Source organism: Mauremys reevesii, linkage group 1, assembly GCF_016161935.1.
Source record: "Mauremys reevesii isolate NIE-2019 linkage group 1, ASM1616193v1, whole genome shotgun sequence".
NCBI lineage: Eukaryota > Metazoa > Chordata > Testudines > Geoemydidae > Mauremys > Mauremys reevesii.
This window is the reverse complement of record NC_052623.1, coordinates 214,001,280-214,023,142: the sequence shown is the minus strand read 5'-3', so window position 1 is coordinate 214,023,142 and position 21,863 is coordinate 214,001,280. Positions and strand designations below refer to the sequence as shown.

At 45.8% G+C, this 21,863-nt stretch overlaps 2 long non-coding RNA genes across 2 annotated transcripts; one reads left to right on the top strand and one right to left on the bottom strand.

Annotated features, from left to right (window-relative positions):
- The first annotated feature begins 4,002 nt into the window (after nt 1-4,002).
- LOC120390276 lies at nt 4,003-11,383 on the top strand. Its single transcript, XR_005591051.1, has 3 exons — nt 4,003-4,139; nt 5,124-5,179; nt 9,677-11,383. It is a non-coding gene; the product is annotated as an uncharacterized LOC120390276 (long non-coding RNA).
- On the bottom strand, nt 9,813-17,733 carry LOC120390282. The gene is made up of 2 exons (XR_005591055.1): nt 17,464-17,733; nt 9,813-12,573 (listed from the first exon to the last, which is right to left on the bottom strand). It is a non-coding gene; the product is annotated as an uncharacterized LOC120390282 (long non-coding RNA).
- Between the last annotated feature and the right edge of the window lie 4,130 nt (nt 17,734-21,863).

Genomic DNA, 21,863 nt, shown 5'->3' with positions numbered 1-21,863 from the left:
CTAGTTCAGAAGGCTGGCAAACAAAGAATAGGAAAATGAGTAAGTAGGACCTATCTACACTACAGTGCTACAGTGGCATAGCTACAGCAGTGTAGCTGCAGTATTGTAGTGCAGACATGCCCTCCGACTTGTTCAGGTGATCCCAATGAAGGGCAGGAGGCGTTGCCTAAATCCCTGATCTGGAGGGAGAGAAATATGGGTTGCACCATGTGAAGGGTGAGAGCTAGAGCCTGAGACCTTAGTGGGGTGCCCTGAGCCAGCCACAGAGGGGTCGCAGGTGTAGTTACCTAAGGAACTGTGACCTGGTGACCATGTGCGTGGGATCTGTGACAGTGAAGAGGAATTGCCAATACGTGCCAATGGCAGTTAAAGCAAGTATTGTAGGCAGAAAACACACAGAGAAAAAGTGTCTCCCAGAAGTGGTTAGAGGCAAAAAGGCATCCTTTAAAAATTGGAAGTTAAATCCTACTGAGGAAAATGGAAAGAAGCATAAACTCTCACAAGTCAAGTGTAAAAGTATAATTAGGCAGGCCAAAAAAGAATTTGAAAAGCAACTAGCCAAAGACCCAAAAATTAACAGCAAATTTTTAAAAAGTACACCAGAAGCAGAAAAGTTGGGCTACTGGACAATCGTAGTGGCAAAGGAGCACTCAAGGAAGACAATGTCGTTGCAGAGAAACTAAATGAATTATTTGCTTCAGTCTTCATTGCAGAGGACGTGAGGGAGATTCCCACACCTTTAACCATTCTTTTTAGGTGGTAAACCTGAGGAACTGTCCCAGACTGAGGTATCCCTAGAGGAGATTTTGAAATAAATTGATAACAAATCTGGATGACTGGGCAACAAAATGGCAGATGAAATTCAATGTTGATAACATTGGAAAACATAATTCCAACTATATTTACAAAATGATGGATGGGGTCTAAATAAGCTGTTACCATTCAAGGAAGTGATCTTGGAGTCTTTGTGGATAGTTCTCTGAAAACATCTCCTCAATGTGCAGCAGTGTTAAAAAAACCTAACAGAATGTTAGGAACCATTAGAAAAGGGCTAGATAATAAGACAGAAACTATCATAATGACACTATATAAATCCATGGTACGTCCACACCTCCAGTACCGTGTGCAGTTCTGGTCGCCTCATCTCAACGAAGATATATTAGAATTGGAGAAGGTACAGAGGGGGCAACAAAAATGATTAGGGGTATGGAACAATTTCTGTATGAGAAGAGATTAAAAAGACTGGGACTTTTCAGCTTGGGAAAGAGATGACTAAGAGAGGATATTATAGAGGTCTATAAAATCTTGGTGTGGAGAAAGTGAATAGAGAAGTGTTATTTACTCCTTCAAATAACACAAGAACCAGGGGGTCACCCAATAAAATTAATATTCAGCAAGTTTAAAACAAAGAAAAGGAAGTATTTCTTCACACAACACGCAGTCAATCTGTGGAAATTGTTGCCAGGAGATGTTGTGGAGGCCAGAACTATAACAGGGTTCAAAAAAGAACTAGCTAAGTTCATGGAAGATAGATCCAACAATGGCTATTAGCCAAGATGGTCAGGGATGCAACCCCACGCTCTGAGTACTTCTAGCCTTTCTTTGCCAGAAGCGGGGAGTGGACGACAGGTGATGATTTCCTGTTCTATTCATTTTCTCTGAAGCACCTGGCATTGGCCACTGTCAGAATACAGAATGCTGGGCTAGATGGACTATTGTTCCTGACCCAGTAGGGCCGTTCTTATCTTCTTAGGTTCTTAGTATGGGGTTGGTGGGTAATTTTCTCTCAGTTTGTTTTTGCTGACAGTGAAGATTGCTCTACTTTTCTTGTAATTTTGTTTAATCCTTGAGGTTGCCTGTTACTTCATATCAAAACTACAAAAGAGGAAGAAGGCAGAGTGAACACCAGAAAAGAAGAACCCTCTTCATGTGTAAAATGAATGTTTTCAAGGCGTAAGATGTCTTATGATGACTCACATGGCCAGGTTTTCGATCAGGTCAGGAGAGTTTATTGACCTGTTAATCAGGCAGGGGTTTATGATGCACCATAGATCTCAGCTGCAGCTAAAGGAACAAATGATAAAGGAGCCTAAAGTATTTTTTCATTGGGGAAATAGACACTGCAGCATTTGCTTGTGGGAATAGAGTTACAGAGCTGAAGGCCAGAAAAGAAAACCACATTGTCTCATCTGCCCTCCTGTATATGACAGGTTGTGTTCCAGGTTTTCAGTTTTTACCGATTTTCGCTGATAAATTACCATTTTTTTCAAAGAAGGAGTTCAGTTTTTACTGATTTACACTCGTTTATCAAGCCACTCAGTATTTTTTTGAGTACTTATTTTTGTTAAACACTAACGCTTTTCGTGATTGTTGTGTCCTACAGCTCTGGGATTGAAGCAGTTCCACAGTCTCAAACACAGCGCACACACACACACACACGGTGGAGGTAGGAAAATCAACCAACGTTAATATAGCTCAATGATTGGCTCTTGAGGAGATGCTGTCTGCCTATTTATTTGCTTCTGTTTAATGTGGCGCTGATTTGAAACAATCAATCCTCCACAGATAAATCTATGCAATGCCCTCTATCCACCCGGTTACCTCCTTTGTGCCAATCTCTTTACAAGTTTGGATGGACAGACCTGGGTTCTTCTGGATCCCCGCACAGCCAGTCCTGCCCTTTCTGTGGCTGGATCCATACTGCCCCAAAAATGGCTTCTCCTCTCTCTAGGGCTTCCAGGAAACGAAATTTCATTTCCCGTTGGTCAGGCTTGCTCTTCTTCCCCAGCTTTTCCTTGTCAATCATTTCATTTTGCCCCTCCTCTGAGCAGGCACACCTGCAATCCTTCCCCAGACTAAGAGGGGCACCTGTTGTTTTACATAGAGCCTCTCTTGGGCCTGGTCTACACTAAGGGGGGGGGTCGAACTAAGGTACGCGACTTCAGCTACGCGAATAGCGTAGCTGAAGTCGAAGTACCTTAGTTCGGGCTACTCACCCATCTAGACGCCGCGGGAACGAAGTCTGCGGCTCCCCCGTCGACTCCGCCACCGCCGTTCGTGGTGGTGGAGTTCCGGAGTCGATGGGAGCGCGTCCGGAGTTCGAACTATCGCATCTAGATTAGACGCGATAGTTTGAACTCCGAGAAGTCGAACGCCGCCCGTCGACCCGGCAGGTAAGTGTAGACCTACCCTTGGAATCATAGCAGATTAGGGTTGGAAGAGACCTCAGGAGGTCATCTAGTCCAATCCCCTGCTCAAAGCAGGACCAACACCAACTAAATCATCCCAGCCAGGGCTTTGTCAAGCCGGGCCTTAAAACCTCTAAGGATGGAGATTCCACCACCTCCCTATGTAACCCATTCCCATGCTTCACCACCCTCCTAGTGATATAGTGTTTCCTAATATCCAACCTAAACCCCTCCCGCACTGCAACTTGGGACCATTGCTCCTTGTTCTGTCATCTGCCACCACTGAGAACAGCCAAGCTCCATCCTCTTTGGAACCCCGCTTCAGGTAGTTGAAGGCTGCTATGAAATCCCCCCCTTCAATCTTCTCTTCTGCAGACTAAATAACCCTCATTCCTTCAGCCTCTCCTCATAAATCATGTGTCCCAGCCCCGTAATCATTTTTGTTGCCCTCTGCTGGACTGTCTCCAATTTGTCCACATCCCTTCTGTAGTGGGGGGACCAAAACTGGATGCAATACTCCAGGTGTAGCCTCATCAGTGCCAAATAGAGGAGAATAATCACTTCCCTCGATCTGCTGGCAATGCCCCTACTAATACAGCCCAATATGCCGTTGACCTTCTTGGCAACAAGGGCACACTGCTGACTCATATCCAGCTTCTCATTCATTGTAATCCCCAGGTCCTTTTCTGCAGAATAAATATTTCAAAAGAAATGCTTCAATCACATTGTTGTTACCATTTATGGCATTATCCTGGGGGCACTCAGTTGCTTCTGGACATAGATAGCTAAGTGGTGAACTCCTATTGGGCAGCTACGTAATATTGTGATAGTGAGCAGCCAATGTTCAAGTATAAAAGCGATTGGAGAGGGTATCTCTTGTCTGCAGCAGCAGCTGGATACGAAGGTGCATTGAGAGCTCCCAAGTGTCAGAAGCTGAAGCCAGAAGCCAAGGTAGAAATTGTTATTTGTTATTATGCTTTGTCTGGGAATCTGATGAGAGCACCTAGAGAAGAATTACAGAGTGTCTGTGGGTTTAGTATGCGTGGTTCACATGAGCTCACCACATCCCCTAAGATGATATTGTAGGGAGGAGATGTTATTGCTACCACCAGGCGTGAGAGTGCACCTCCTGTATTTAGGGAAGGTGGATTCTGAGAGCACAGGTTCTGACAGTGGGAGACCACACCAAATACTATAGGAAGGGGAGGGAATATTTAGTTTGTAGGAAGAGGTGGCAGATACTACAGGAATGAAGAAAAACTCTCTTTCCCTGCTTTGTGGCTGATTCTGACTTACAGACACACACACAGCTCCTCACAAATCAGTCCCCAGCCCTTGTGTTTGCATCCAGTCTAGTCTTTGGGTGGTGGCTTCCATTTTTCCAGTGGTCATTAAACAAATGGGTATTTAACTGCTATGTTATTTAGCCTGAATGAAAGGTGGGTGCCATGCCCATAGCTTCAGTGAGGTGTGTGATTGCCTGTAGATTAAAGACATGCTTGGTGGGAGCCACCCGACCTCCAGCATAACAGTATGTTATAGGCAAGAAATGCTCACAGTAAGAGAAATGCATGTTTGTGATCTTTAGTTCTTCTGTTGAAGAAGGAGCAACCTGCATGTGCTGGGCTTTTTGCACATCAACATTAAAACATTTGCAATGGCCAATTGCCTCAATAAGATGGGGGTGGGGTGGGAGAGAGAGTGGGGTATTGGCCACTGGAGGTTTTTATGTGAACTCTGGTGACCTTTAGCTTTGCTTTACAATCCTTAAGTGCTTAATCATCACAAAGAAGAACAAGGGAAGTATTAATATTACTCTTGTACAGATGGGGAAACTAAGGCACGGAGGTTAACATGAAAAATTTCAGTTGAGTGCCTGAAGTTAGGCTCTTACATCCATATTCAGGCAGCTTTGTAATAGTCTAATCTTCACAGGTTTCCTGAATTGGGGCCCGCAGGCGGAGGAGGAGGAAGAGTACACACTACAGGAGGTGAGCGTATACTGCATAAATGCAGCTGAGACAAAATAGGAATTTGGCTCATAGGGAATTGTAATAATTTGACATTTGTTTATGTCCCAAACTGGAAAAATATCAAAAATTTTCACAAAAGAATTTGTTTAGTAAATGTTGAAACATTTTGTTTCAAGTCAGTTTGACATTGAACTGCATTTGCTTATTGCCTCATGGGACAGGTAGTTTTGGGTACCTCATGCTTTCATTCTTCCCTATGGGGCAGGTTCCCTGCCAAGAATACATCTCCCTGAGGCGCCATATGGCTCTGTCAGGAGAGGGACCACAGTGCATCATGGGAATGAGGTCTGGGTAAGGGTCCAGGTCATAGGAGAGAACGGGGGCACGAAGCACCAGAAATGTGACTCCCATGAACCATCAAGGCACTCTGGGCGGAAGCAGTGTACTGTTGAACAGCCCTGAAATGAAACATTTTGTTTTGATTTTCCAAAAAAAAATTCAGCAAAATTGAAAATTTCCCATTAAAAATTTAGATATTTTAGAAATTGTCCAAAAATCATTTCAACAGGAAATGCCCAATCAGCTCTATGTACGATGGAGACCCTGGCCAGGCCCCATTCCCTGCCAGGACCATCCACTTCTGGGCTGTACAGCCCCCTTTCATCACACAGCAGTGGAATTATGGCTGCTTTATACAGATATAACCTGGTGCCCCTCAGAGCTCCTATCCACAGGGAACATTGCATGCCAGAATAAATCAGCATAAATCCTTCTATTGTGTGTGTAAGATTGTGTTACACCGGTGGTGAATCTGGCCCAGTAAATGCAAACACTTTACACCAAAGCACCACGTGCCCCTAGGCAGCCAATGGAACTATCTGTGTGAGTAAAGTTGCACAGCTGCTTACATGTCTGCAGGACTGGCTCCAAACTATGGTAGCCAACCCCACTGCAGGGTGTTTCTCTAAGTCCTGTTGCACACTAGTCCCTGCTGGATGTCTGGTACAGTGGCTGTGTACCACCAGCTCAGAGTCAAGTATTGTAGGTGCTCCATGCACTAGACTCTGCAGGCTCTAAATCCATTCTTCTTTCGCTCCCTGCTTTCATCATGACCCTGTCTCTCTTTCTCGATTCTCTCACATTCCTTCCCTTTCTCTCATCTTCTCTCTCTAGCTCTTCCCCCTTGCGCATAGCCCCTCTCTTCTCCTCCTGTCTGTGTTGTGTCCTCGCTCTTCAGTCCCCTTTCTCCCTGCTTCCCCATCCTTTCCCAGCCAACTCTTTCCCAAACATCCCAGCGGGAAGAGAGAGCAGCTGGGGGTATCTGTTAAGGGTACACTCCTCCCTCCTCACCCCCATCCCTGATTTCCCGCATGCTGGGGTCGGGGGTGGGCAGAGTCTCTTTCTCCTCATCCAAAACTTCAGTCTGAAGGAGAAAAAGCCTTGTGGATACTGGGGTTTGCTCTGCCTCCCCCTCCCAGTCCCTGGTGGGAGGAGCCCTGAGATGGCCTCTCCACCTCTCGCTCATTAACATTTGCTCAGAGCTCACAGGCATTTTCTGTCAATTTATATCCAGTGTTCAACATCTGGATGCAAACGCTGAACTCGATTTATGTGCTCGCTCTCTCTCTCTCCCGCTTGTCTCCATGTGGAGAAGCTTTTCTCAACCTGTGCACTGTGACCCCAGATTGGTCACCAGAATGTACCAAAGGCTGGTGTGGGAGGCCTGAGTGGGGAAAGGTCCGGTCTCTCCCTAGGGAGGTGGGGTTGCCCTGGGGGGTTGCAGAGCCTGTCCCATTCACCTCACAGCAGTGGCTCTGTCTTGGGGTTCACTCACCGCAAGAGGTGCCTCCTCCTGCTCACTCTGGGGATTAGGTCTGGCCAGGTGTTGTGGCCTCTTCTGGTGGTGTCTTTCCCATTGTCCTGTCGTACCCTCTGCAACTCAGGGTGTTCCCTTTTCTTGACTTGCTTCTCCAGCCAGGTCACTTGCTTGTTTCCCCTTCCAAGGCAAACGATCCAAGGCAGTCCATTGTCCTTTGCTTGGCCTATGCCACGTCCTCAGTGGCTGGTAGGGGAACCCAGGCCACCCTCTACTCCAGGTTCCAGTCCAGGGACCCTATCTCTAGCAACAGTGGCCTGCTCACTCCCAGACCATGTTGCTGTGCCCCTGGACTCCTTCCTACTTCGCAGCTCTACCTTCTATCTCCCCCTCCCTCTGGGTTTGCGAGCCCAAGCTCCCGCCTCTCGGGGACTGAGGGCAGACTACTCCCCTGCATCCCCAAACACACCTCCCTTCTCCCAGGGAGTGACTGCAGCCTGCTTCCCTGCAGCCCTATTTCTGCTCTCTGTTTCCGGGCTTTATACAGGCTTCGCTTGTTCCTGTTCAACTGAGCCTGCTTCCAGTTAGTGGCCCCTTCGCAGCCTAAATCTCTCCCCTGCTCACTGCTTAACTGATTGATCAGACCTCTCAAGGCAAGTGTGGGGAATACACATCTTCACAGACTCCTGTAGCTACAGTCCCATGGGCCTCACTGGGCTTGGCTTCCTGCTCTGGGGTTGCCATGCTGCTCTGCTTTGACCCAGCCACCCCTCTGTCGTGAGGGGCCAAATTTCAGTGAGTGGGGCTGAGCCACATGTGCCAGGTCACAATGCTGCACACAAAAATACGGAGGGGGTGGGACTGGGCCCAACCTGAGCAGTACGGCATCCCCAGAGGTCACAATGCACTGAATGGGGAGCCAAGCCCAGCCACCCCACAGGACAGGAATCACAGGAGCTGCTGTTATGGTGCTCGCCATGTACTTAGTACTTATTATATCTGTGTATATATTGTATATTGTGGATGAGAAATATTTAGTAAGCCAGATGTGTTTGCACTAAGGCTATTTACTGGGTTGTGACCGGCCATCCAGGTTTACAAATGGCTCCTGAGCCAAAAAAGATTGAGACCCACTGATGTGGAGCCAGTGCTGCTGCCAGACCTGTGAGCTTCTCTGCACTGGAGGAGACCTTTGCTTCATGCTCTGAGACCTTTACAGAGATGAGAACTGGTCAAAAAGTATTTGGAAAGAACATTTTTTCTGCTAGAAAATGCTGATTCATCGAAATCGAAGCATTCTGCAGGAATGTGTTGTTTTTGATGAAATTTGAACCAAAGCTTTTCAGTGAGCTTTAAACATTCTGGTTCAGTCTTACTGGAATCACAGACGTGTAGGACTGGATGGGATCTCAATAAGTCTTCTAGTCCAGTCCCTTGCACTCAAGTCAGGATGAAGTAATAACTAGACCATTCCTGACTGGTGTTAGTCTAACCTGTTCTTAAAAACCTTGGGTGATGGTTGAATCCACCACTTCCCTAGGTAATTAACCACCCTGACAATTAGGAAGATTTTCCTAATATCCAACCTAAACCTCCCTTCCTGCAATTTAAGCCCATTGCTTCTTGTCTTCTCCTTAGTGGTTAATGAGAAGAATTTTTCACTCTCCTCCTTGTAACAACCTTCTATGTCATTGAAAACGGTTATCATGTCCCCTCTCAGTCTTCTCTTCTCCAGACTAAACAAACCCAATTTTTCCAATCTTCCCTCATAGGTCACGTTTTCTAGACCTGTGATCATTTTTGTTGCTCTTCTCTGCACTTTTTCCAATTTGTTTACATCTTTCCTGAAATGTGGCGCCCACAAAGCTCCAGTTGAGGCACAGGTTTTTGCAACACTTTGGTTACCACAATTTTGCGACTCCAATTAATTTTGAAATGATTTTTCATTTTGAAACGTATTATATATTAACTTTAATTATATTATAGAAAGGGGGTCAACTGCCACCCGGGCATCTGCTTGTGGCCAGGAGTGCCTCTGCAGTGCCTTGTTTCCCCCTTTTTCTGGGCTCCTTCAGCAAACTCCACATGGTCTCTCTTTCAACACAACCCTTCTGGGGCCTCTGTCTTTTTAGTAGCGTTATTAACTTAACAAATTTCTCAAACAAACACAAAAGAAATCCTCCCCCCAGGCTTAAGCTGGGCACAGCCCCTCCTCCCTGAGATATTATCCTTTCTTTGGGGATCACTGCAACCCGTGGGACAAGCCACCCTGTTATAATTATATGATACCAGCGACCAAATACAGTACCAGTTACCTCTTTTATTGCTTTTATTTTATAATTTTAAAATATTCTACCCTAATTAAATAGAAAATAAAATAATATAAAAATAATATATTAAAAAATTCAAAATTGGAGTGAAAAATGTCAATTTTATCAAAACAAAACATTTCCATTGACCTAGACTGCAATTCTTCATAAGCTGTGGAGTTGCAGGTTGGGAGAAGACAATAGACCTTGGAGTCAGCTGGTGGGGAAAAAGACCCTACTCTTATTCCCGCTGGCTAAATGTTTGAGGAAGGACTTTGCCCATTCCCTCTTTGCAGTTGCCCATCTCCCACCCATTTTGTTCAATCGTTTGTGTATTTATCTGTTGTTTCAAATGAAATGCTAATTTCCTGATGTTTCATCCCCTCACAGAGATTCTCTACTGAGTAGGGGCTGCTTCCCAAGCTGTGTTCTCTCTCCACAGCTTCTCAGTCACTGCTTCAGCTCCAAGAACCAATCACAAAGATCCTGCCACACCCACCAAAATGAATGGGATCATCATTTATGAGCATATAAACTTCCAAGGTAAATCCAAAGAATTCATTTCTGACATTGCTGACTTGAAGCCCGTAGAGTGGGGCCACTGTGTCTCTTCTGTAAAGGTCACTGGCCAACCCTGGGTGGCCTATGAGAATCCTAATTATTCAGGCAAGTTCCTGGTGTTTGAGGAAGGTGAATACAGCTTTGTTGGTGAAGATATGAATGACAAGATCACTTCTCTCAAGCTGATTACTGAAGACCTGAAGAATCCCAAGATCACCCTGTATGAACATATCAACTATGAAGGGGAAATCAAGGTGGTAAAAGAAGCAACCAGTCTGAGCAAGGGATCTTTCAATGACCGAGTGTCTTCCCATATGGTGCAGAGCGGTGCTTGGCTATTGTGCGAATGTGAGGATGGAAGCGGCTTGAATTATGTTGCCCGGAAAGGTGAACAGCTTCCAAACTATGAATCGATCAATTTCAATGACAAGCTTTCATTTCTGCGTCCCCTGAGAGCTGGCTGGTGCTAGTTCCAATGGGCTGCAGACCTTGCCATCCTGGGGTGCCATCAATCAGATGCCCCCACAGGAAGGGGCAGAGTTAGAGCTCTGCCCATGCTTGCACTTCATTGCTCCACACACCACAGAATCAGTGAATTTGGGAAAGCGCAGCTCATCCTGTGCAGTGCTTCATAGCCTGGTATCCTGCTGTTTGTCCCCCAAAGCCATGCCAGAACTTTCTCTCGGACCTCGCCCTCCCAGTCTCCTTCATGCTCTCCCTGATCGTCAGCTTCCTCTGGGGTGTTCCCTTCCCTCCGGACCCTTCACACAGCTCTAACTAGGAGGCTTATTTAGGGATCTTCTGGCCTCTTTCTGCCATTTATTTTCCTTTCAATCCCTTCTCCTGGGATAAGATGACCTCTGGAGGTCCCTGAGCTCTACATTTCTATGATTCTGTGCTCATAGAGGGGCCCCCAGAGGAGTTTGAGCCGACCTTGGGACTATCCTGCCCCTTTATCTCCATGACACCTAGAGACAGATTGAAAGGAGTGTCCACATGGGTGAAACAGAAGGAGTCAACCAAACAGATCATCAGCAAACCTCTATCACCACAGCCTAAGACAGTGTGAGATCTCCAATTTCTACAGCTTCACATGGGGTGGGAAAGGGGATGGGGAGGGGATCATGTTCTTTGTGGAGATAGTAACTTCCAGCACCTCCCAGTATCAGCAGGGGATAAATGAGCCACCCACCAACAGGGAAAAAATCATGGTGTGCCACTGGCCAAGAGATCTCCTCACACAGTGCTGGTCATCTGTGCTCTAAAGTGCCATCTCAAGGTTGATTGAGTTGATCACTATCTCGGATGGGAGAAGAAGAACCGAGCATGAGGTGCACCAGAGCACATTACGCATAGCACCAACCCAGGAGTAAGCTCCAGCATGGAGGTGGCTCCACAAACCCACTGTGTTTCCAACCGCTTCCATCCCAACATGCTCATGTCGGCTTCCAAGAAAGGGTTGAAGGGTTTCCAGTCTGCTAGCTTCTCTGAGTGATTTATTGTTAACCTGCTCCAATAAAGTGATTTGCTGTGAAACTTGTACTAATGATCTCCTGTTCCGATAGCCAGTAAAGTTGCAGTCCCCAGGAGAGCTTCTTCCTGCATAGTAACTGCCTTGGTCCAGACTGGACTTAGCTTTTCAGAGCAGAAGGAACTCAGCACTAACACATTTCCTCTGGGGATGGCACAGCTGGAGGGGAGCTGTGACTCTGCTTCACTCTGCCCCCTCTTCCTGATCCCCCAGAAATCTTTGTGTGGGTGGCTCACAAGGGTCCCATGAGTGGAGCTGGGTCAGGTGAAGAGCAGGAGCAGGGCGGCCTCATATCCCCCATGTTTTATGAAGCATCCCATTGCAACAGAATGTGCAGCAGAGTCAGCACAGTGGCATATGGAAAGTTAATCTAACTGAACTCTAATGTGTTACATTATCAAGAAGGAACCCTTGTAATAGAGTCATAGAGTTTAAGAATGGCATGAGTTTAAGAATGGGCCATTATGTTCCTCTGGTCACAGGATTTCTCCCAGCAATTCCTATAACACGTGGTTGAATTTGATCAGTTTTTCTCAAACTTTGCAGGTGGGAGACAACTTCTTCAATGTCAAAATTCTCTGCAACCTCTCACATTTACGAAAGTAATAGTGAACATTATTTACTATTTATTATTCAATGATAACACTGATCTACCCCCAGAATTTGTGTGTGTTTTGAGAGGTTGGCAGAGACACCTTGAAGTGTAAGGGTGAGTGGGGAGCAAGAATTTATTTGCTTTAGTTTGTAATAACATTTTCTATGCCTTGAAACCATTGCCTTTGGTGGTCCCCCTGAGAAACACTAAACTAAACCATACCTTTTCAAAAGACATACAGACTCTGTTTGAAGTCTCTAAGTGATGATTAATCACATCCCTTCATAACATTCAACAGCCTAGTGGCTAATTATTCTCAGTGTTAAAAAGTTGCATTATATTTTCAATTTGAATTTTTTTAACTTCAATTCCCTCCACCTCTTTTGGATCTCATTCTGCTTTTGATCAGACATCTTCACTCCGAGGAGGTACAGACTGATCAGGTTGTGTCTTAACTGAACGAGCTCTGTGGCAAAAGGGGCTAACACAATGCATTGCACGGGACGCTCATGGCACAGTTGGTTATCTACGTTGATCCCCTGGGTCCTCTTCACAGTTATTGCTTTCCAGGATATAGGTCCTCTAGTTGGAAAAGGGTCTCTGTGAAAATAATAGCACGGAATCACATATTGATTCAAACACATAAGAAAAAACCTTTGTTACAGTTAAGGTAACTCAGGACAAATATCTAGCTCAAAACTACCAAAAACAAAAAACAGATAGTAAAGCCATGCAACAACATGCAGAATTTTGTCTAATCACATACATCCCCACACCCATGCACCAGAGAGCCTATACATCCCCACAAGCCATTCAACTGTTACCAAACACAATCACCAAGGTGACCGCCCACGCAATCCCCAGTCCCTTTGTGATGACAGTGGCCCTGTGCAGTGCGCTTGTATTTCCTAAGGTGGGTGGGTTGGATTTGGAACTCACTGCTAAACAAATATATAGTTGTTCTCTATGCAAATTATTCCAAGGAGCCAGGGATTTGGCTCTGGGGAAGACATGCAGATTCTCCATTGCAGAGGCTTGGGACCCCTCAGCTGTTAATAGACCTGCATGGTTAAGAGCAGCATGGCAGGGGGACAGGTCCATCCTGACTCTCCCAGTGATTGAGTGGATGCTCCCAAGAAGTAGTGGGTTTAATTTGCAGCAGGGGAGATTTAGGTTAGCTATGAGGAAATACTTTTAAACTATATGGATGGTTAAGCTCTGGAATAAGCTTCCAATGGAGCTTGTGGAATCCCCATCATGGGAGGTTTTAAGAACAGGTTGGACAAGCACCTGTCAGGGATGCTTTAGGTTTATTCGGTCCTGTCCCAGATGAAAGAGGCTGTTTCCTGTGTGGGACCCAGACCAGATGACATTTGCAGGTGCGGCAAAGGCTATTGGAGAGAATTGCCCAATCAGAGGGAAGTCACAGCAGGGAAACTAGAAGTTGCTGATCGACTGCCATCAGCAGCTATGAGACTGGCCCATGGGAACAGCTGCCTACATCCCTGTTACTATGTGTCTGGAGACACTGATGCCTGGAAAACTACAGTGCTGTTGGATTCAGAATCTGAAATGTCTGATTCACAGACAACACCCACTGCTGAAAGAAAGAAAATTCAGTATTGTGAGAATTAAAATGGTGTCTACTAACAATCAGCCCCTGCAGATAAGAGAAAAAATCTAGCTCCCACTGGACAATATTCAGAAACCTCTGCCGAATGTAGGTAGGAGGAAATGTGGACCCTGGGGGAAACTCTGGGGGTCTCAGGGTACATCCACACTGGAGTCAGAGATGCGCATGGCAGCGTGTGTAGACGTACCTGTGCTAGCTGTACTCTACCTTGCTAACAACAGCGGTGATGGTGCAATGATGTGGACTAGCAATACTTGTATGTACCCAGAGGTTCAGACAGGCTTGTGCAGCCCATTCTGCATCATCCACACTATTTTCAGTGAGCTAGCTGGAGCACAGCTAACTTGGGTGTCTCTACATGAGCTGCCATTCACACGCCCAGCTGCAGTGTTGACAAACCTTAGAGGGCCCTTTACCATGTCTGCAGCGTGAAAGGCAGGTGGTGGCTCACAATACAGTGAAGCCAGGTCATAACCCCAAGGAGAAAGCTCTGGTGCAGTGATCCTGTCGGAGTGTTTGAAGCTGTGGCTGTCCAGTCAGGATCGCTGTTTAGCAGAGCTCTGTTTCAAGCGGGGCCAACGGGTGAGTTCTGGGTCAGAGCAGATAATGTGACTGATCCAGATATTCAGCTAGTGAAAAATCAGACTGTGGGGACAGTGTTCAGTGTCGCTGGTGTCTCCAGGCCTCTCACAGGGGCAGAGCTCAGGAGCTGTAGGGCAGCCCAGTCAGTAAAAGAGCTAGATTCATAGATTCCAGGGACAGAAGGGACCATGGTGATCTTCTAGTCTGAGCTCCTGTAGAACACGGGCCATAGAACTGCCCCAAAATAATTCCTTTGGCACTCCTGCAGATCTTTTAAAAACATACAGGCTTGATTTAAAAATGGCCAGTGAGGAAGAATCACCCTGAACCTCAGTAAATTGTTCCAATGATTAATGACCCTCACTGTTAAAAGTCTGCCCCTTATTTCCAGTCTGAATGTGTCTAACTTCAGCTCCCAGCCATTGGATTGTGTTAAGCCTTTGGCTGCTGCCTGAAGAGCCCAGTGTCAAATATTTGTTCCCTGTGCAGGTACTTACAGACTGAGACTAAGTAACCCCTTAACCTTCTCTTTGTTAGGCTAACTAGGTTAAACTCCTTGAGTCTAGCACTAGAAGGCAGGTTTTCTAATCCTTTATTCATTCGTGTGGCTCTTCTCGGAACCTTCCCCAATTTATCAACATCCTTCTCGAACTGTGGACACCAGAACAGGGCACAGAATGGCACTAGTGGGCTGACTTGACAGAAGCATCCGTAGAAGGCAATGAGAGGAAACTATTAGAATAGCTGCTCTGGCGAGATGCTATTGTGTTCTCCAGGAGTAATGAAGGTATATTACTTTGAGCTGAGGGTAGCTCCCATCCACAAAAAAGCAGTTTGGAAACTCAAGGTGATGGAAATTTACTTCTAGGTGAAGGCAGCTCACAGTATCAGACTGTTACGGAAGTGGAGAAAATTTATTCACCTTCAGAGACTTCAGAAATTGAAGTAAATGAAGTAGAAGTGTAAGCGCAGCACACTCAACCCTGTGGCACCTCCTGCTGGTTGTCCTTGGGAATTAGCTTGATTTCCAGCCTGGAGCGCCCTCTACAGGCCGGTGATCTGCCTGCCACTTGGCCCCCGTGTCCCTCCCGGACCCAGTGCCCTGTTATCTGGGGCACTGCCCCCTGGCAGGAACCCCTCAGTCTTAGGGTCTCCCCTCCCCGGGGTACTCCCCACCCACTATCCCCACCTCACCTCAGTATAAGGCTACTGCCAGTCATCGTCTAGCCCCCACGCCCTGGGGCAGACTGCAGTATCAACCTACTCATTACTGGCAAGGTTGGGTTTGAACCTGCTGCCTTGGCCTACCCCTGGGCTGCCCTCTGCAATGCTGCAGCCTGGGGCTTTCCAGGCTGGAGCTCCCCAGCTCCTCTGCCTTTCCCCAGCCCTGCTCCACTCACATACCCTGCCTCTAGCTCCCTGCAGCCAGGCCCATCTCCCTCTACAAACAGAGAGAGACTGTTGAGTTCCTGGCTCCCAGCCTCTTACAGGGGCCAGCTGGGCCAGATTGGGGGGTTGGCCACAGCTGAGCCTACTTTCCCCAATCAGCCCAGGCTTCTTGCCCCAGCCCCAGCCCTCTCCTGGGCTGTTTTCCACATCGAAGGGCAGGAGTGGGTAACCATCCCGCTACAAGAAGGAAGAAAGGCTGAGGAAGTTACAAACAAGTTACAGTATGGGGACCCAGCTTCATGGCCCAGATGTGACGACAATGTGCAGCAAATTCTTGTGGAACATGGACCCGAACAATTTCATGAATTTCCCTTCCCTAAGGATGGAAATAAAAGAAAATTCTCTGCTCAGCATTACTAGAGGAAACTCATTAATGGGGAAGAAATTCATCAAAACTGGCTGCAATATTCAGTGTCGAAGGACTCTGTGTTTTGCTTCTGCTGCAAGTTGTTTAGAAATCAAGCAATTGGTACATCACTTACTGAAAATGATTCGACGGACTGGAAAACATATCTTCAAGTCTCTCTTCACATGAAAGAAGTACAGAACATTTAGAATGTTTTTAAAATTGGAAAGAACTTGAATTTATTATTGAAAAAAAGGAAAAACTATTGATGATAGTTTATGTGTGATCAAGGAAAAAGAAGAATATTGGCAACAAATATTAGAGCGTCTGATTGCTTTAGTGAGAGTTCTCGGTGGGCAAAATTTAGCATTCCATGCTTGTGGTAGAAATGAAAAACTATACGCTCCAGGTAATGGAAACTTTTTAAAATTTGTTGAATACCTAGCTTTGTTTGATCCAGTCATGAAGGAGCATCTACGTAAAACAACTGATCATGAACATAGGTTCATTACTTAGGAAAAAATATGCAGAATGAACTGATTCAAATCCTAACAAATGCCATTAAAAAGAATTGTAGAAGCTGCCCATTCTGCAAAATACTTTTCAATAATACTGGACTGTACACCAGATGTGAGTCATGTGAAACAAATGACGATGATCATTTGTTTTGTGGATATGGAAAAGTCTGCAGATGAAGACAATGTTGAAGTGCGCATAAAGGAACATTTTTTGGGTTTTGTACCACTGAAGGAGACTGTAAACGTGTGCGTCCAGGGCTCAACCCTCCCTGGGGAGGAGGAGAGCCACACCGGCCTGTGGTTCTTTCTCGGCTCCTGCCCTGTCTCTTCAAGGCTGAGCAACAGTACAAAAAGACAGTTAGGCCTCAGGCCTTCTGCTGCAAGGCTGAGCAACAATATGAACAGTTCAGGAAGGCCCAGGCACTTTGGTGCAGGGGCTGAGCAGAAAACAGTACAATAAGCTCAGGCCCTTTGGTGCAGGGGCTGAGCAGTAAACAGTACAAAAGTTTAGTATAGGGGCCCAGGCCCTAGGTTAGGGCGGGGCGACAACAGTACCAGGAGCTCAGGCCCTCTGGTGCAGGGGCTGAGCAGTAACAGTACCAGGAGCTCAGGCCCTCTGGTGCAGGGGCTGAGCAGTAACAGTTTGAGTATAGGCCCAGGCCCTGGATCAGGGCAGGGCAACAAACAATCAGGGCTCAGGCCCGCTGGTGCAGGGACTGAGCAGCAAGCTTACACCTGAGCGTTGGGTGAGGGGGAAAACTGCCACCCGTGAGTGGGGTGGCAGGGGGGACGCAGACCCACCCACTCCACTGCGTCCCAGCCCGGGGCCCTAACAGCGGCTATCACCGCTGTGGGTCGGTGGGGTCCTGACCCCAACACACTGACATCGGCACGTCTGTGTCTGCAGCCTGACTGGGGTCGGCTACCCCTGGGCTACTTCCAGTTTCCCCCTCAGGGCCTACCTCGTCCGTGTCACCGGTTCCAGGCCAGTCAACGAGCATGGGCTCCTCTCGACCAGGGCTTGGTGGCAGGTCTGGCAGCTCCTCGGGGAAGTCCGGCCAGACGTGCTCAGGTGGCTCCTCCGGGTAACAGCAGGGACGGGGAGGCTCCAATGGCTCCTCCTCGTAGCGGGCGCGGGGGAATTCCAGCGGCTCCTGCCAGTACCGGTCACGGGGGAGCTCCGGTGATTCCTCCTCGTAGCGGGCACGGGGAAGCTCCGGCCAATCTGGACAGCTGCCTTGGGTCCTGGAGGGTTCCCAGTCGCGAGCTCCCGGTGGCACGTCTGCTCCCTGCGGCGGCTGGGCTCTGACTGAGCTTGGGTGGCTGGCTTTTATGCTTCCGGGTCGCCGCCTGACCCTCTGAGGGGCGGGCTCACTGCTCTGTAGCCCCGCCCCTTCCGGTGTCCGGGGCTCAACCCTCCCTGGGGAGGAGGGGAGCCACACCGGCCTGTTACAGAGACAATTGGAGCATTTACGACTGAAACTATTCTACAAGAGCTTGAAACAATGTCATTATCCATTGAAAACTTACATGGCCAAGGCTGTGATAATGGGAGTAATATGAAGGGTAAAGACAATGGTGTGTAAAGGAGAAAGATGGAAATCAATCCTAGGGCCTTTTTCATTCTTTGCAGTGAACATTCTCTGAATTTGGTTGTCAATGATGCTGCTTGATGCTGTTTGGAGGCAAGCAGTTTCTTTGACCTGGTGCAATGTGTTCATGTGTTTTTTCTCAGGCTCAACATGTCATTGGGAGATTCTGACTCGCCATGTGAATTCTCTAACTGTGAAACCACTTAGTCAGACAAGATGGGAGAGTTGCATTGATGCTTTGAAGCCTCTTTGCTATGAACTTGGAAATATTTATGATGCCCTAATTGAAATTTCTGATGATACTACCTTTACTGGCAATGTGGCATGTTCAGATGCAGAAGCTCTTGCAAATGGCCTTTCCAAGATCAAATTTGTGACTTCACTCATTTTGTGGTATAATATCCTTTTTGAGATTAACCTCATTAGTAAGCAGCTTCAGGAAAAGAACTTGAACATACATGATGCTATTTAAAAACTGCAGCAAACTGAAAATATTCTAGAGGAATTCTTGAGACAGGACAAGCAATGCAGCGACTGGGTGGAAGGAATATAAGCATTGCTGAGCTATCAAGAACTGACAACATGTGAACTGAGCTTTAGAATCATGAATTACTAAATTCTGTAGAATCAACATCATTAAAGTTATCTTTATTGCTAGTGATTGCATGACTTAATGGGTGAGTTCAGGAGTTTGCTGTGCAATTAAAGTCACTTGTGTGTAATTAAACAAATCCTTAGGCTGATAAGCCTCTCACCCCAGGGGAATTTGCATATTGTGGTTTGACTTCATAGAAGATGAGGGTTAGAAGGTCATCTAATCCAACCCCCTGCTCAAAGCAGGACCAATTCCCAAATCCCTAACTGGCCCCCTCAAGGATTGAGCTCACAACCCTGGGTGTAGCAGACTAATGCTCAAACCACTGAGCTATCCCTCCCCTGGAGTCCAATGAGTGAGGTTCAGGAATGGCTTTCCACAGGTTACTTTCTGGTTTGAACTAGAGTATCTGGTAGAGTCTCTCTAACTTGAAATCTTTATATGAAGAGTTGAGGAGTTCAGTAACTCAGCCAGAGGTTACCGCCCTTTTGTAGGAGTGGGTGAGTTAGATTCTATGGCCAATGCTCTGCAGGAGGTCAGACTAGATCATGATGGTCCCTTCTGGTCTTGAAGTCTCCAAGTCAGGCTGGATTCAGACTGGTGACCTATATGTGAAAGACCTGGTTCACGAGACTGGCAAACAAAGACATGAAACTGATATAAAATGGCCATTCTGACCAAGGAAGATGGGAGGGGGTAGCTCTCTCACCCCATGCAAAAACTTACATGAGACTGTAACCCAAAGCCAAAGGGAACCAGGTCCTGTGAGAGAACATGCATGACTTTGAAACCTACCAGGGTCCTTTGTGGTAGTCAGGCATTGCGTAGTAAGTATGGGTGTCAAGGCTGATTCCCTACTCTGGCACTTGGAGTGCACAAAGTGGAGGCCTGCAAGGATTCTAAAAATTAGTACTGGCCACTCCAGGCTTGAATTAAACTCCCAAGGTTACAGCTTCTCTCTGACTTTGGATAGATAGATGCTGCCACCATCCAAGTGCAAAACCCCCTTTTTAGAGCCCAGGAAGGGGGGGTACCCTCAAGCCCTTTCACCCCCCTTCCAGGGAAGAGCTCAGAAAGAAAACAAAGGAAATCAGCCGTTGCCAACAGCTAATTGAACAACGTATGCACAAACTTTTAGGACACAAAAATCCAATCTTGTCCTTAAAAAAGTAAAATTTATTAAAAAACAAAAGAAAGAAAATACATCTGGAATTTAGGCTTTTTTTTAGATAAAAAAAATTTAAGCATCAAGAACACTCTCTTGAGGTCTATCTTAAAGGTTACAAGCAAAACAAAAGCACCTGGTGTTTAGCACAGAGGAGAAATAAAGAGATAAACCTAATCACGTCTTCTTAGACATTTCCTGATCTCCTTACATATCTGGGGTTTCAAATGAATAGTTTCTAGGTACATTTTGATGATTTTTCTTACCTGGCACAAGCTCTTACAGCATAGTTCCAGCCCTGTCCCTACTCTCTGGGAGAACAACACAGACAAAGGGAAAGTTTTTTTCACAATTTAAAAAAGTTCTAGCCTTCCCATTGGCCCTTTGGGTCAGGTGCCCACTCCCTTCCTTTTACCTATGCAGGGAGACTTTTTAACCCTTTACAGGTAAAGCAAGTAGAGAACAACTACCAAGAGAGATTTTATAGCTAACTGGCTGGCTGGGTGTCCATAAAAGGGAACTACCCCACCTTTCATTTATCACAGTGGTTGTGAACTGTTTATTGCAATATATTTTCTCTATGATGCTTTTGTTCTGAATAAAGAACACTCTTCTGTGTGAAGACTGGCCGGACACCAGTGGTTTCCCCAGGAATTGAAATTAGGGGGGGGGGGGTGTTCGAATTTACAGGGGGGGTGTCAGGACCAATGAGATATATAAAAGAGATATGAATAAAGTAAATGTTTTGTTAGGATTATGCAAATTTAACATAAGAATAATGCAAGTTACACCAAAACACATAACAGGTCTAGATTTCTAAAAAAACATATATTTTTAAAAAAAGTATTTAATTTAAATTGACTTTTGAAAAGTAAGCCATCATAGGGTAAGAGGAAAGTCCTCTCATGGATCAGTAACTGGTTAAAAGATGGGAAACAAAGGGTAGGAATAAATTATCAGTTTTCAGAATGGAGAGAGAAAAATAGTGTTATCCCTGAGGGGTCAGTACTGGGACCAGTGCTGTTCAACATATTCATATATGATCTGGAAAAATGGGTAAACAGTGAGGTGGCAAAATTTGCAGATGATACAAAACTATTCAAGATAGGTAAGTCCCAGGCAGACTGTGAAGAATTACAAAGGGATCTCATGAAACTGGGTGACTGGGCAACAAAAATGACAGATGAAATTTAATGTTGATAAATGCAAAGTAATGTACATTGGAAAACAATCTCAACTATACATACAAAATGAAGGAGTCTGAATTAGCTGTTAACACTCAAGAAAGATCTTGCAGTCATTGTGGATAGTTCTCTGAAAACATCCACTCAGCGTGCAGCGGCAGTCAGTGATTCCCAACATTCTGTTTGCTTTTTTTAAAAAGAACAGAAGCACTTGTGGCACCTTAGAGACTAACAAATTTATTTGAGCATAAGCTTTCGTGGGCTACAGTCCACTTCATCGGATGTAGCCCACAAAAGCTTATGTTCTTTTTGCAGTACAGACTAACATGGCTGCTACTCTGAAACCTTTGCTTTTTAAAGAAAGTGATAGATAATAAGACAGAAAATATCATATTGCCTCTATATAAATCCATGGCACATGTACACCTTGAATACTGTGTGCGGATCTGGTTACCCCATCCCAAAAAAGACATACTGGAAATGCACAAAGTACAGAGATGGGCAACTAAAATGATTAGGGGTATGAAATAGGAGAAGAAATTAAAATGACTGGGAATATTCAGCTTAGAAAAGAGATGACTAAGGGGGGATATGCTAAAGGTCTATAAAATCTTGACTGATGTGAAGAAAGTGAACAAAGTAAATGTTTTGTTAGGATAATGCAAATTTAACATAAGGAAAATGCAAGTTACACCAAAACACATAACAGATCTAGATTTCTAAAAAAATATATAATTTTAAAAAAATGTATTTAATTTAAATTGACTTTTGAAAAGTAAGCCATCATGGGGTAAGAGGAAAGTCCTCTCATGGATCAGTAACTGGT